Here is a 14684-nt window from a genome sequence, read left to right as displayed (position 1 = left end):
CCAAACAATACCAAACACAAAGAACTAAACCAAAACAAACCAACAAAAACCACCACCATGATCACCCCCCCAAAAAACAAAACAAAACAAAAAACCCCACAGAAACCTGAACCCCCAAACCCTCCAAAAAACAAAAACCCAACAGAAGGGACCACAGGGTAGCAAAACTGGAATTAGGAACTGTGAACTCTATTCCTGTGCTGCTCTTGACCGTTATTTCTCTGCTTTGTTTTTTACCTGTAGAGGGAAAACGCTTGGTTCCTTTGTAAAGTGTTTCTGGAACATATGCAACTGCTACTACTACAACTGCACCGACCATTGGATTTCCTAAATTTGTGTTTCAGAACAGATACACCAAGGTGAAATATAGCATTTATTTGGAAAGCATCCAGTTTCAATGAAATCATTTCTGGGAACTTGGAAATGAGCAATTCTTAAATGATTCCATCTATCTTGAAAACAAAAGAAGCCTCATTTCTAGCCTGAATTTCTTCAGGTGTAGTTTCCAGTCACTGGTGGTTCTTTTATATACCTGCTTGATGAGAGATCACATTCCTTCCTTCTCTTGCTCTCTGTGTTCTTCCTATAGGCATTTTAATTTTTTTTTCCTCCAGGTTTTCAGCATCCTTCTTGAACTGTAAAAACAAGAGCTAATTACAGTTTCTCTGTGCCAAACAAAATAACATAACTGCTTTGCTCTCTTACTTGCTGTTCTTGCTTGTTTAAACATTAGTGGGTTGCATAAGATTAGCCACAACTACGTGTTGCGAGTTTTCTATTGCGTATACTGATTCAAGGAAGCAACTAGTAAATTGGAGTAATGCGTAGAGCTGTCACCTGTGAAGATCAGAGTTTATTTCCACTTGAGATCAAAGAAGATCAACTTGCTTTTCAGTCTAATTGTATTCACTGCTTATGCATAATGCAAGACCACAACTTAACCCTGCTCCATTTGATGAAAGATAAAGATCAGTGTCTACTAGGCGGTGTGATGCTAGTTTTACAGATCCCATCAGCATGAGGCATTAGTCATGCCTTTTTATGTATATAACGCAGCATACATGTATATATACATAATGTGAATGATGCTGTATAGCCTTTGCATTATCATAGAATCATGGAATACCAGCTTGGAAGGGACCTCAAGGATCATGTGGTCCAACCTTTCTTGGCAAAAGCATGGTCTAGACAAGATGGCCCAGCACCCTGTCCAGCTGAGTCTTAGAAGTGCCCAGTGTTGGGGAACCACCACTTCCCTGTGGAGGTAATTCCAGTGGCTGATTGTTCTCATTGCAAAAAATTTTCCTCTTGTGTCCAATTGAAATCTCCCCAGGAGTAACTTGTACCCATTACCCCTTGTCTTTTCTAGTGACACCTTGTAAAAAGGGAGTCTCCATCATCTTTGTAGCATTAGGAGTAATGCAATTAATAAACAGTGCTTCCTGTTAACCTTAATTTGAATACTTTTTTTAGTATGTTGGTCTCTTTAGACTTATGCCTTGTATACATTGTTAGATGAATTTATGTCATCAGTCACTCATTCATTCCACTGTTTCCATATATGCAGGTTTGGTACTAATACACAGTTCTTCAGTACCTCGAAGCTATGCTATTTATTATATTGACCTTTAATACCACTAATATTTCATTTCACTGAGTCTTTTTCAGCTTACATAAATATTCATACATTTATAAACACAGGAAGCTTATAATTTGTAGAAGTTGCAAACATTTTTTTAACTCATCAGGGTAGTTGAAAACACAGCTTTGGCTTTATGTATGGTATTTTTACAGAAGTAAGCTGGATGTCTTAACGTGTTTGAGCTGCAACATCTCCCATGCCTGTCCATCTCCAGTAGAAATAGAAAGGGGGAGGAGCAAGATTTATCATTAAATCTCATTAAGTTAAATGTTTGCATCTCTGTATGTTGGAAAATACACAAGAGGAGAATTTTCTCTGAACTGGGAAGTCCAGGGTGGCAAAGTCTTTTGAAGTTGAGAAATTGGCTGGGTATAATTAAATTGGGATGTAGTATGCTGGGTTTCTTGGTTTTATTGCTGTTGTGTGGTTGGTGTGTGTGTGTGCAGACCTTCCCAGATCATGTGAAGATGGTCCTCACTTTCATCCACATCAGTGTCCTGTTTTTTGTGAGGCTGCGTGTATGGATGTGGCAGCTGCTCTAGGCTGCCTCAAGAGCGATGCTGGCCTGGCCAGCTTTTAGTGCCTCTAGTTCCCCCACTCCCTATGCATGCAAAATAAAGGTGGGAAATCTGCTTCCTCATCTGCTGGTTGGGCCAACCTGTTTACTTGGTCCTACACACTTGGAATTGTTTGGAAGCTTCTAGTTGCGTAGCTGTGACACAAGAAATGCTGGAGAAGATAACATCTTTTTTAATTCTTTGGTTTTTTTAAACCAGCTTTGTCAGTATTGGTATACAATGGCTCCTGAAGACCCCTGTACCTTAGGGGAACAGCCACTGCTGTTCTTGCTTCCTCATGCTGCTGTGCTCTTGGTAATGTGTTTGTAAAGCTCATAGCCCAGAGGTGCAGTAAGTGTGTGCATGCACGTGTAGTAGTATGGATATGATTTTTTCAGGATATGAGGAAGCAGTGAAAAATCATTGTTTAAAACTCCAATTTTAATTTTTTTTGTTTGTGCTCTTCTTTTATTCTCTTACTCTGTTCTTTTTTCCTTTATTTTCTCTGCTGCTTTTAGGTGCATTTATCTTCTTCAGCATAACTTTCTCTTTATTGCTCTTTTCCTCCCTTCTAACACCCATTGAGAACCAGTGCACCCTTTCTTTGTCTGAGAAGGAGTAACTTCTGCTTTAGCCTCTCTTCCCTGAAAGCAAGTGGCTGTTGGGAGGAAGGTTGTTTGGAAAGAGGATGAGCTGCAAAATATCTGGGGCCTGTGTGCCCTCCCAGCTGGGATTAATTTAGAATCAGAAGTTTATAGCATTCTTCAAACATTTACGTGCTGGGCTGTGAGGGAATGAAGGGGGACAGATGTGTGTTCCTTGCAAATCTTTTCTCCTTGCATCTGTCCTTGACTGTAAAAGGGAACCAGAGGTAGATCTGGCAAGACTGAAAATTTGAGAGAAGATCAGGTAAAGGCGGTGGCTATTTAATATTTTTGCTGTGGAATTAAGTTGTGGGCCATGCGCTCTCTTGGATTATTCTGCAAAGCAGTTGTCATTTCGTTATTAGTTAAAGTCTAATCTGGGTTTTTTAGCTTTGCTTTTATTAAAATAGCTTGGATGTAGAAAGGAATGTTGAGGCTCGTGACCGTCTTTATAGATACTAGAGAGATTTAAAAGAGCAGGTTAAATATTTGGACAAGTTGGGTGCATCTTGTCATACTTTAAAGTCTTAACTGTTGTCTGTCTTCTGGAAATCCAGTGTTAGTTAGCTTACTGTATTTGGTCAAATCTAAGTTCCCTCTAGCCTAGTGGTGCTCCTGCTGACAGAGCACAGCAATAGCTGTAAATGGAGGAATACAGGACAGGAAATTGCATTTGGTACTGAAGGCAGAAATTTTATATAGTGGTATGATAAAGGACCAGTGTTCTTTTCAGAATAATTCCTGATGCTGTCTATGGGTAGGTGGTGGTGATGTGGGCTTTTTTTTTGGTGTGAGTGTTGGGAGTATAAATTGATGGCTACAGATAATCTTCATAGTCTTCACTGTAATGAATTTGGTAAGGAATCGAGAAATACCATGTAGTATTGGTAATGGATCTGTTTATCATATTTTATTATCTTTTTGGTACAGTCACCTAAAAGTGGGTACTTCAGAGCTGTGAATCATTGCAGCATGTAAAATTTTCCAGAATTTGAGCCCCTGTATTAATGGTTAGGGTTTAAACTTTTCTGTGCTTACCCCAGGTGGATAATACTTCTACTGACATGTCCAAAGGCATGCCTACTGTGTGTTTATTACCTATTTTTACTGTTACTCCATGTTCACCAAGTAATATGGCTCTTTATTTTTCTAGGTTAGCCATGCATTTACATACCTGCAACCTGTAGGGGTCCCTAGACAATGAACGAAATGGTCTCAGTGCTATAAGGATACTTTGGAGTTGTTCATCTACAGAGCAAAGAGGGTTGTGGCTGACCTTCTAACATTTTTATATAATCAGGGTTTAAGCTGTTTTCTAATTTTGCCTATTAAATGAAAATGGAGATTTAGCCTTTCCCTTGCATGAGTGGATTCTGAAGCAAATCAATGTAAGAAACCTTTTGAGACCCTTAGAGCTTTACTGTATGTGTGGGAAATTGCAAGAGTGTATTAATACATACTTTGAAATTCTGGTGTGGAAGGTGTCAAGAAACATCACCATTAGACAAAATGTTAAGATGCTACAAAAGCTGCTTTAGTCTTTTATAACGAAAGGACTACAGTTACTGGTTCAGTTTTTTTCTGACAGACTCTTTTTTGGCCATAATTCCATTATGGCAAAAATATGAGAAGTTTTCTTCTGTGTCCTACGGTAAGCTGTAGAGAACTGACACCTTTCTCTTCCCTTTTTCAGATAGAACCAACCCTTGAGGCCAATGTTTGGGTTTGGTGCTCCAGCTATGAGCCTTACAGAGATTGCTGCCTGTTCTGTCATCTCAACTGCAAATATAATTTGCCTATAAAACAATCTTAGTCTGTGTTAATACCTATGCAGTGATTATACTCCAGTTCTAAATCGGCCTTGAAACAGTACCTCTTGCTTGGCATTTGGATTGTCAGTGCAGCTCAGGATCATCCTAATCATGGCCAATATGAATTTAAAAATACCCTTCTTTCATGCTTTTTTCAGCTGATCTGTCTAGGCATAAAATACAGTTTTCGTCTTACTGTTATTTAATCTGTATTTGCTTGCTTTTATACAGTTTAGCTTTGTGGCTTACAGCATTAGTTTATTTTTAGCACAAGTGCACCAGACCTGCAATTTCAGATTTAGTGTTTGAAAAATACTGTTTCTATAGCAAGTACTTCTGACAAGGAATTGTAGAACTATATTGAAATGTTTTTAGTAGTGTTATGAAAAATCAAACAGCTATGTCAGAATGTTTTTGCACTTTGTGGTACAGGAACATACATGAGTACATAGGGTTTCTTTTCAGTTTTATAGTACCAAAATGTGGAGTATATTAAAACATAGATGGCACAGAGATGTTACCTTGTATCTTGTGTAAAAGACTGTCTTTTGTATTACACCAGAAGGTGGTTTTTGCAGAAGTCTTGTTCCTGGTTTGAGCAGCTGATAAGCTCATTCATGTCTCCCAATTCCCTCCCAGCAACACTTTTTTTAATTCTGTTTTGCTTTGCTGCTCAGAAGTAGGGGAACCTCCTAACATTTTAAAATAATGATGGAAACACTGAAGGTAATGTACTGTTAGGTGAGTTTAAGCTTGTTTATTTAAAGTATTTATTGTAGATTTTGAGCCCGGAGCTTTTATTCCTGTGGTGGTTCTTTTGTTATTTGTTTGTGGGGTTTTTGTTTTGTTTTTTTTCCTGAACTGCTTTAGTTTTAACAAAGAATTCCTTTGACAAGGCAGTGTTTCTGAAAGGGGGAGGGTGGGATAAGAAGGGCATCTATTTTAACTGGGAAAAAAAGTTACAGGGATTTGTTTTACGAGGTGCTGCTTAAAAAGGAACATGGCAGGTGTCACGTTTTGTGGTGGTGATGTCTTTTCAGTGTTGGTTACAGTGCCATGGCGCAGACGTACCAGTGTTTGTGGAAATCCGTACTGCTGTTAGTACTTCTTTGCTGATGCAGTTCAGTTACTGCCAGGCACAGCTTGCCGTTTCAGTCTTTGCTTTGCAGATTGATAAATGTTGCACGCTGTCTCATAGTTTTACAGTAGCTCTTCATTTGTATGGTCAGGGAAACAATAACCTCACATTCCTGCATTTTTCCATGTGGCTCTATCATGAAAGTATTCCTCTTGCCATGCTGCTGACTTCTGTGCATCTCTAATTCAACTCTTACAGCCATTTAAGAATTTATGAGAAAGTAATTCTGTAAAATGTTTTTTCCTGTAAAGCAGTTGATTGTATAAATAAAATTGTATCTGTGTTCTAGTGTATGTTCGGGATGAATGTCCAGTATGTGTTATTTGACTTCGTAAATATGGACAATTCAAACCTAAAGAAAAAAATAATTGGAAGATACCTCCTTTTGTAGCTTCAGCAGTCAGGAGTACATTGTCACAAAGGAGAACAAATCAGTTATCTTATTTGGTTGAGATATTTTTGATAGGGGAATGTTAAAACAAGAACCAACCAACCTAATTTTTATGCTGGATAGAAATACTCTTAGTTTGTATGTATGTGCTATTTTTTAAGCCTGCCTTAATGTTTTCTAGACTTTCCTAACAGCTTTTGAACCTGCTGATTTCCATCAGTTTGATGGATAGATACAAGTCTCAATGCACAAACCATTTGGAACTTAGTATCAGAGTGGTAGCTTGACAGGAGAGAAATCCAGTGTAATGCCCTGATGGGGTGTGCAGTGTGAGCAGTTCTCAGGGAATGGAGCTACAAGTATTAAGTTGTGGAGATAGCAGGTGCTTTGGAGCATAGGGCACAAATCAATAAGAAGCTGAGTTTTGCTAGTCTTTGTTAGTCATGATAGACTCATTTTTATTGCCTTGTTCTTACTTTTACCCCATGTTCACCAAATAATTTGGCTCTGCTTGTAATCTGGCATTGTTCTAGGATAGTTGTGTAATTAGTATTTTTATTAGTGGCAAATGTGCATCTGGATGATCTTAGAGATGCTTTGGTAATATAGGATACTCTTTAACAACAGATAAATAAAGTTTCCTCAAATTTCAAGGAGAAGAGTCAGATTGGATGTCAATTTGAATAAAAAGACATTTAAAAAAATTACAAATTGCACTGAAGATGCAGAGACTATAGACTTATCAGGTAGTAGAGAAATGTAGAGAATATTTAGAAAGATACTTACAAGATATTTATATCCACCTCTCTGTGTAATGCAGATCTGGTGCCTTTTAAACAAAAGCAACATTTTACTTGTGGTCTTTAATACTGTGTTGTGAGTTCACATGAACCAAAGATGACCCTGATGTTAGACAGCACTGTAAATTCCTTTGTTAGAGAAAGTATTTTGTATTATCAACTAAATTTAGTAAATGTTAAGTCCCTTTTATCAATCAGAGTTTTTTCAGTGTGTGCTTTAGTGGATGAATTATATTGGTAAGAGTATACAGGGTAATGATAGATCTGTCACAAGCAAGAACAGAAGAAACTTCAGCATCGTTTACCCTTATCATAACAGTACAATCAATATAAAATGTAACATGTAGGCCAATACTTTGCTGTAGTTTTATATAAACCAGATGATGCTTTCTTGTATTTGGACAGGTACAGACTTCAAAATCCAGTAATAAACTAACTTTTATTTTTTGGAATGGAGTCTAATGTAAAATCATCTGTATTCTGCCAAAATACTTTGAAAAAGGAACTTAACTACCCCTGTCCCCATCCCCAGAACGCAAAGCAAACCCTAGGCCTAGGGAGTTTCACTGATGATACTGTGAGGCCTCTGGCTAATCTTTTCAAGACTGAAATCCCTCACAATGATGTAGGATTGCTTTTCTGGACTTCAGTATATGTGTAGACAGCTGTTTATTCTCTAATGTAATCTTTTTCTTTTTTTCTTTGTGTTTTGTTGTTAAGAGGGTTGATTGTTAAAGATTTACCTGATATGTAGAAAAACTGTTGTCTAAAAATGGAAATGTTGGACCAGGAGCCATGAGCTTGAAATCTTCCTGCTGGTTTGCCACAGATTAATAATACTACTGTTTCTTTTAATCATCAGTCTCTCCATATACAGTGTCTTTTTGCCTTTTAGAGGCATTGAGGCTTCACAAATTTCTTTCTCATACTTGGTAGTCGGTTGTAAAGACTTGGTGAGTAAGATTGGTGTTGCGATATTTAAGAGCTCACTGCTGTTTGTTCAGTCTCACAAGTTCTCAGTGTAGGAGACAAATACTTTGAAAATTGTTTTCTGATGGCAAATGCTATGTTAGGAGAGAGATCAGCCTTCTTCAGGGCAATGATAACATCATAATTATTCCCTATTTTTCACAGCATTTATCTCCCACCAGGTGTAATGGTGCTGCCCTGTTCAGGTGGATGTGGTAACATGTGGTAACTTGTTTTCTTTTACTGTGTTATTTTATGTTTTTCTCCAACTTGTTTGCCAAATTCCTGATGCTCTCTCTGTTATTGCAGATGCAAGGCAAAAGAGAGACGATAAGAAGGTTTGTTTCTAAAACTTTACAAAATCTGTTGTACACAAGTAGATAATTGGAGTGTTTTGAGTTGTTTCTGAAAATGGGTGCTAGTGGTTCTGAAAACACTGCTTTCTGTCTATAGTATCAGAGAAATAGCACTTTTTTATACATATGCCAGCTGTTGCCTTCTTTCCTCTTGCAGTACTGCAGGTATGTTTCCTGTAAGTGGAGGAGTTATGCATTCCTTCTCGTGCATTTCTGTTGGACCGAGACTTCATGGTCTAGTTTTACAAATGATTTAGAATAGTCCTGGAGATGTAATCAAAGTCTTGTTCTGTCTTTCAGCAAGTATTTTCACATGATATATAAGGAGCCTTGGATTTTCAGACTGCTCTCTTATGTTATTCTGTCTTTTAGATCTTTGACCTAGTAAATATGCATAGATATTTTTAAAGGAAAAGGGGAATGCTGCTGTTTCTAGTTTTAAGGCCATTGTAAGTGTGTGTGTTTGACACTTAGTTTCTATGAACCAGCATATCAAAACAATCTTGTCTATGTGAATAACTTACTATTATTAAATTTCTGGCAGAAAGGAATGTTGATGAAGGAGTTGGGATGGTGGTGGTGTAAAATCTAAACAAGAGCTGCTGAAAGTCTGAATTCTTTAAAAGGCTGAAAGATGGCATCATACTTTGGTATGTGCTGTTGACACTTCAGCACTGATAGATGCTCTGAGTCTGTCTACTGATGTAAATACATGTCGGGTTTTGGTGAAGTATGAGTTGGAATATTGCTGCTGTTTCAGAGGAAAGCTGAAAATTAAAATCAGAGCTAAAATACATGTGTGATCAGAGCTAAAATAAATATGCGCATACACAACTACAGGTAAGGTCTAAATTGTTTTATATTAAAGGTGTAAAGACAGTGTATGACATCAGCTGGAGTAAGAATGTAACTACTTTCTAAAGGAAAAAAACCCTCACCTTGAAACTTGGTTTAAAATTGTGACTGCTCAGAGATGAATTGTCAAATGTGAAAAAGCGGTAGAATTAGTATGGATGTCAGCATTAGTGTAGACTGTGTAACTTTTTTGGTAACTGCACTGATTAATTCTATTTAAAGTATTTCATGTTACTTTTTCAAGAGACCAAGAAAAGATGAGACTGAAGTTGGAAGGAATTTTTCTATTTGAGGAGGGGAGGTGAAAGGGAAGAGAAATCTGTTCATGTGCATTCTCACTTAAGTCACAAAAATGAGTTTATATGTAAAGACCTCTTTTTATGTTTTTTTCATTTAATGTAAACACTTCTTGGAAAAGCAAATATGTATGAGGAAGAACAGGTTTTGTTTTCAGTTGCTGTCAATCTGTTTTTAGTAACCTTAGAACCACATTTTGGGATCTATTCCTTAGAATGCATAAGAATGATCTATGTGGTATTTCAAAGCTAGGACAGTGGTGTTGAGTAGACTTGAAATACCTTAACTTCTTGTGCTCAAAGACCTTCCAGAATATTTGGCTTTCGGGAACAGCATCAGGTTTATGACTAAGTTTGTGATCCAGTACAGCTCCCCAAGTTCTTTTCTACTTTATTGCTCTTTAGATGGCCAATTCTCTGTGTGTGTGTGTGTGTGGGGGGGGTATGACTTCAATTATCTTTTTCAGTCTTACAGCATTTTGTTTTGCTTTCACCAGCATGGACTTTTATCCAGTTGGCTTTAGAATCCCTGATTTCCCAAGCTCACTTGGAATCGGGATTTCCTCCTCTGTATGCCTTGCAACTGCCACCCCCCAGTTTGGTGACATTTGCGGATTCTCAAGGGGGCCTCTGGTCACCCCGAATAATAATGAAAATACTAAGCAAAACTTGCTGCAGGTCAAGTTCTAGCTCAACCGACCTGAAATGCTTCCTGTTTTTTATACTGAGCCACTGCTTTAGTTATCTGAAAGTGAATTTTCTGCTAGTTATGCTTATCTACACTGATTATTTTGGATCTATGGTTTCCAGGTAATGTTGAACAGTGTCAGAAATGTCATTTACATAAACTATACCTGATGTTTCACTAAGACATTTACCCAAGGGAGAATATTATGTTGGTTTGATGTGGCTTCCTGACTGAATTTATCTTTCTCCCCTAACTTAAAACAGTTTTTACCCCTCTTCTTTTTCCCCGGCAATATATCCAAATCTTTCTAAGCATCAGAATGAGATTGTTGGTCTTACCACTTCTTATGTAATTTCCCACTCCTTCACAATTGTTAAAGAACACGTACCCTAATTCATATTGCACTGGGATCTCCTGTGTCTTACTAGTTCTCAAAGCAAATCAGTAATAGTTTAGAAGTTATTTAGACTAGTTATTTCTATACTCTAGTACACATTATTGTAGGTAGTGGGATGAAACTGTTAATTTTTCTAATTGAAAGATCAGGGGTTTTTTTAAAAGGAGAATGGTTTTTGAGTGTTACTTTCACTAACTTTCTTGCCGCTTCCTTTTGGAGCCCTAGAGTATTGGGGTCCTTCATTGTCTAGACTAGATTCTAAAATTGGCTGGCGATGCTACGTGCCACCACAAGTTTCATCATCCCTGTAGGCTTTGATGGCCTGGTTGAGATCCAGAATCAACGTGGACTATCCAAGCCAGCATGCTATTGAAAAGGTGCCGTTAAGTACTCATTCTTAATGAATTTGAGAGCAGTGTTGATATTTTTCAAAACTAAAAAGATAAAGCTCCTAATTTTTTGTTATATGTGCGTGCAGTTTGTAGCCCACCATCCCCAAAACTTATCTTGCAGGGCTTTGCTGGACTGGTATTTTACTCAGGAAGACTTGGAGAGAATAACTAATCCTGTGTTCATATTGCTAACCACCTACTTACATGTATGATGTTTTTCTGCAGTTCCTATCTGGGCAAGACTAGGACTGACTTAAAGGTCATCTTGCCTGAGTCAGAACAGTATAAAAGAGTGCAGAGAAGGTGGTTCTTGGCTTGCAAAGATATAAAAGCCAGACAAATGAGTGGCCTATGTGACTATTTTTGTTGTACTATATCTGTCATTTGAGCAGACTTGCTGTAACTTCAGCAATGTACAGTATTACTAGGTATCTTATAAATGTATGTTGTAATATAGATCCTGGGACTGCCTGGCTCATAGGTCTCCCCCTGTGATGACTGGAACCCCTTAGTAGACGACCATGGTTCAAAAAAATCTGTTCAGATCGCTGTAACACCGCTACATGTGCTGAAAGCTGAAGCCATGGTGACTGGTGACTATCCAGAAATCTCTAATGGCTCTTTTCCTAAATGATTGCTGTTTGACAAATATCTTCTGTGAATTACTGAACCAGTATTGAACATCCTTTGCTGGTGCTGCCAATTACACCACTCAAACAGCACACTAAAAACACTTACTCCAAGAAGATACTGTATCTCTTCCTTTAATTCTATGAAATAGACTATACTGGTAAAATCGAGACATTAAAGAGCAACAGAAGACAAGCAGATGCAAATTCAATCTGGTTTAGTATTTTTTTCCATGTAGGTTTTTTGATAACTTCTACTTGACGCATGAGCTTCTGTTTAATCTGTTATGTCTGGGAAGTCATTTTAAGTGCAAAACAAGTAGGAAATAATTCCAAATGGCTGGCGAACTGAAAATGTAGTTATGCAGCAGTTTTACATTAGTTTGCCTTTTTTAACTGGAAAGAAAATTTAAGGATGTTTGCTAAAAATAAAAATTGCAAGCCCTAAACCAACAGAATTACGTTAATGACCTTAGGAAAATGTTATACTTTTGAGTGAAGGTTGATTTTTCTTTTCTATTTATGTTCTTTTCCCCTTCGTTAGTGGAATTAATCTTACTTGTGAACAGCTGTTGAAATAATAAATCCTACTATTCAAATGGTAGTCATAGATGTTCTGTTTTCTTTGGGGTCTCAAGGAGATTTAAAAAGCAAAACCAAAAACTTCAGCTGGTTAAGCCATCAGAGGATAAAGTAGGCAGCTTACACAACAGAAGTTGCAAATAGAAAAAATTGAGTTAAATTGGAACAGCCTTGAATTTGGCCTATGCATTAATTCACTGAATGCTTTTAAGCTGGTGCCCCCTTTGGAAGGGGTGATCCTGGCTTCTCCCATCTGCTGATTTGATGGTTGTTTGAGGGTCCTTCACCCAGGAATAGTGAGAGAGGATGACCGCATGAAGGCTGAACTCCAGTGCACAGCACACGCGCTTGTATTGCCTTGTGAAGCACAGGGGGTGTCTCTTAGATGTCTTATTTATTAGTTCAGCTAATCAAATATTTCATGGTGGGTGGTGTTGCAGCGCAGGTTCCAATGCACTTGGATAAAACTGTCATGCACAGTACGAAGCTGTACAGTTAAAACGGATCCTTTTCTGAGTGACTCTGCCTGATGAATGAGGGTAGCATATCTTGAGTTGGTTGCCTGCAGCTGTGTGCCCTGTCCTGCCCTGCTGAACAGGAGGTGGAGTTGCTCATCAGTCAGTTGTTAATCTGCTGAGGTTCACAGCCTGGTGTCAGGCGACTCTGCATTGATGATGGTTTGCCTTAAATGCCATTCTGGAAATGAGAGTGCTATCTTGACTCATTAATCAGAGCTCTGGGACATGCAGTGCAGGAAAAAAACCCAGTGTTTTGGTTACCTTAATCTACAGTTATTTAGATAACTGTTCTAGCAGTCCCATGGCTTGGAACTTAGAGAGTGGCTGTTCTGTCCCAATTTAAGACCTTTTTGTCAAAGACTTTTAGCTTGGACAGATTTCACACACAGTTTAGGTTTACTGTTCTGGCAGCTAAGTTTGCTGAAGGACCCTCATTTTCCTTCACTCACTGTTTGTAGCGCTGGCTGGACTTTGCAGGGGCTGGCGGGGCACCTGAGCGTACCCTGGTGTGTGGCTGCAGTGCCAGAGCATGTCTTCTCCTTGCATCGCTTTCTTCTGCAATATCGGCCTCTCTGAGCTGTGGGTCTCCGAAACGAGAGTGCAGGGACAGTCTGTTCGGTACTGGTAGTGCTGTGTGTTGGCATCCAGTGCAGAGCGGAGGGAGGAAACGATTGTGATTCAAATACCAGAGGGCTGAAGAACAGAAAGGAAGGAGAAGATGCTGGGCTGGGAGACAGAGAGCCAGGCACTCGGAGGGGAGGAAGGAAAGACTGTAAGAGCCAGAGAGTGTTTAAAAGAAAAAAGGGTAAAGAGGGGGGAGGGAACAGTACGAGGAAAGGTGGGAGGAGTTATTTATAAGCAGTGAGCAGGAATGAGTAACAAAAGGAGGTTCTGAGGATAGGAAAACTGCAGATAATTACTTGTTTGGTTTTAAAAAGCCCTGGACAGCTTGGACTATTCTATGAAAGTAGTGCTGTTGGATACTGCTGAGATTTTGTGACAGATGCTCTCAGTGGAAGGTTCTTTTTTTCAGGAATATTGTTCTCCAACTCATTGGCTATCTAGATCTTAAATTAACTCTGAACAAGAATACTTTATATTTTGTTTAGTTTTGTCTCTATTTTACCAGCTGCTGCATCTTTGAAGAGAGATTTCCTGTGCCCTTCTTCAAATGTCTGTGATACTTCCAAGAGGAACCATCTTTCTGTAAGTGAAGGTCTTTTCTATGAACATAAAATTCATAATATGAATTAGTTGAATGCATTAATAGGATTGTGGGTGTGCAGAGAAGTCTGAACAATTTAAAAACTGGATGGTTTTAGTACACGATACAGTTTTAATGATTTACAATTGAGAATAATGATCGATGCTCAGGGGAAGCTCCTTTTTTTGGCTTTGGTCATTTGAAATGAATAGTATACTTCTATTATGAACTTAAACAGTGATAATAAAAGCAGTACTTGTCTCTGTCAACATTTGAAAAACAAGTCTCTGGAGATTTCTGAATGTTATATTTAATGATGAGAACAGTAAATCTGTCCTGTGTAATGTCTGGGTGAGCTGTCTTATATCAAAACATTATTAATTGATTTTTATACTTTACAGCTGTGTTTTGGGAATAAGTACTGGAGTGAAAGCCAAAAGCTCCACTCTGGATTGTAAGAACCATATTGGAGAAGAGTTAAGGAATTGATTTATTTTTCTGGTTTAGAAATTTTGAGCAGGAGGAAAAGGGAGGGACTCGAGCTCCCTACTTAACTCCATCACAGGAGTATGGCTAACCAGCTCTGTGCAAGTATCTAGGTGTATGAAGATGGGCACCCAGTGAGATCTTTGTTTGCACTTGGATCTGTTATTAATCTTGAATTGTGGAAGGAGAGGTTTACTGGAACTGCTGAAGAACTGTATATTTGCTTCTTTAGACATGAATATTGTGAAGGCGAGTCTTCAAAACTTCTCTCCTAGAAACACAGATCTTTATGCTCTGGATGCATTTATATGTTAATTCCTTAAACATTG

At 38.3% G+C, this 14684-nt stretch overlaps 1 protein-coding gene across 7 annotated transcripts in view; it reads left to right on the top strand.

Moving 5' to 3' along the window:
- The window catches only part of SIPA1L1 (signal induced proliferation associated 1 like 1), a 222312-nt gene that overhangs the window by 77221 nt on the left and 130407 nt on the right, over positions 1-14684 (top strand). For 6 of the 7 annotated variants that reach the window (XM_074824294.1, XM_074824293.1, XM_074824297.1 and 3 more), the window contains one exon: positions 13795-13871. The exons of the other annotated variant lie outside the window; for it this stretch is intronic. The gene's annotated coding sequence lies outside the window, so the exon portion shown is untranslated. The remainder of the gene's footprint in view (positions 1-13794; positions 13872-14684) is intronic. 7 annotated transcript variants of the gene reach the window in all.

This window comes from Strix aluco, chromosome 4 (assembly GCF_031877795.1).
Source record: "Strix aluco isolate bStrAlu1 chromosome 4, bStrAlu1.hap1, whole genome shotgun sequence".
Classification (NCBI taxonomy): Eukaryota; Metazoa; Chordata; class Aves; order Strigiformes; family Strigidae; genus Strix; species Strix aluco.
This window is presented reverse-complemented; position numbering and strand designations above follow the sequence as displayed.